The sequence below is a fragment of the Mus caroli genome, chromosome 1 (genome assembly GCF_900094665.2).
Source record: "Mus caroli chromosome 1, CAROLI_EIJ_v1.1, whole genome shotgun sequence".
NCBI classification, from domain to species: Eukaryota; Metazoa; Chordata; class Mammalia; order Rodentia; family Muridae; genus Mus; species Mus caroli.
This window is the reverse complement of record NC_034570.1, coordinates 133,026,283-133,028,081: the sequence shown is the minus strand read 5'-3', so window position 1 is coordinate 133,028,081 and position 1,799 is coordinate 133,026,283.

The window sequence follows — 1,799 nt, the reverse complement described above, 5'->3', positions numbered from 1 at the left end:
GGTTTTTGGGTTTTGGGTTTTGGGGTTTGGGTTTTGGGTTTGGGGTTTTTGGTTTTTGGTTTTTGGTTTTTGGTTTTTGGTTTTTGGGTTTTGGTTTTTGGTTTTGGGTTTTGGGTTTTGGGTTTTGGGTTTTGGGTTTTTGGGTTTTGGGTTTTGGTTTTTGGTTTTTGGTTGTTTTTGGTTTTTGGTTTCTGGTTTTTTTTTTTTTTTTCGTTCTGATTCTGGTTCTGGTTTTGTTTTTTTTCAAGACAGGGTTTCTCTGTGTAGCTCTGGCTGTCCTGGAACTCACTCTGTAGACCAGGCTGGCCTCGAGCTCAGAAATCCACCTGCTTCTGCCTTCCAAGTGCTGGGATTAAAGGCATGCACCTATACTGCCCAGCATTATAAGCTTTCTGTATGTTTATAGTCATCTGTTTCTTTAGGTTGGGAATTTTTTTTTCTATGATTTTGTTGAGAATATTTTCTGGGCAGTAGAGTTGGTATTCTTCTCCCTCTACTATGTTTATTATTCATAGGTTAGATCTTTTCATGTTTTCCTGAATGTTTTGTGTTAAGAAGGTTTTATTTAGATTTAACACTTCCTTTGAGGTTCTTCTATTGTATCTTCTCCACCTCAGATTCTCTCATCCATTTTCAGTATTCCTTTGGTGATGCTTGCATCTGTTGTTCCTGTACCTTTCCCTAGGTTTTCTATTTCCAGGGTTTCCTCAGTTTGTGTTTTCTTTATGGCTTCTATTTCCACTTTCCGGCACTGCACAATTTTATTTATTTTATTCACCTGTTTAATTGTATTGTCTTATATTTTGTTAGGGGATTTATAAATTTCCCCATTAAAGTTCTCTACTGCCTTTATAATAATGGATTTAATTTAATTTTCTTGTATTTTGGTAGTTTTAGGATATCCAGGGCTTGCTTTAGTGGGATACCTGTACTTAGGAGCTGTCACATTGGCCTGGCTTTAGTTGATTGTCTTCTTTTGAGGACCCTTAACCATCTGGATGGTTTTGGTCCCTGGATGTTCTCCTTGTAGTAGTTATTAGGGGGGAGGTGTACCTCCATGGTCCTGTTATGGCAAACCTCAGATGGGTACCCTTGGGCTGTTTGTTTCCAGACCTGTAAGTCTTTGAAGTTCAGGAACCTCCGGTCTGATGAAGGATGAAGGTGATTAGAAAGGGGGAAGGAGAATGTAGGTTCCCCTGGCTAGCAGCTTACTCAGACAGCTAAGCTTAGCCCAGGGGGCTCAGAGAGCAGGCAAGATGGTGGAGGAAAGGAGGCTAACCTGTAAGGCTCAGGCTCTACCTATTGGATGACAACGTGGGGGGGGGTAGGAGTGGTAGGGGAATGGAGCTCTCCCTGGGACTGCAGGCTGCTCAAACCAGTGTAGCTTGGTTGAGACAGCTCAGTGAGTAAGGAAGATCAGTGGGGAAAGGGAAGCTAAGCTGTTTGGTTCAGAAGTCTCAGGTCTGATGAAGGTGGGAGGTGAGGCAGCTGAAAAACGGAGGTCCCTCTTTTATAACAAGTCGCACAGGGCTGCTGGCTTTCCACTGACCTGTATCAGACATTTAAAGAAGCATTTGTTACAGAGCCTCTGAGGCAGCGCCATTTTTGGTTCCAGACAACCAGCCACCTTCCTGGTCAGAGCACAGGTGTCCACCCAGCCCGAGAGGCTTCTGCCTCAGGTTACGTGGGAGCCACCTTGGTTCTGGGACTCCACAGAAAGTAGTCTACACAGGTGAGAGTGTGGACTACTGAAACAACGGCTTCTGTGACAGGCCAAAGCAACACAGCTTCTGGGAAAG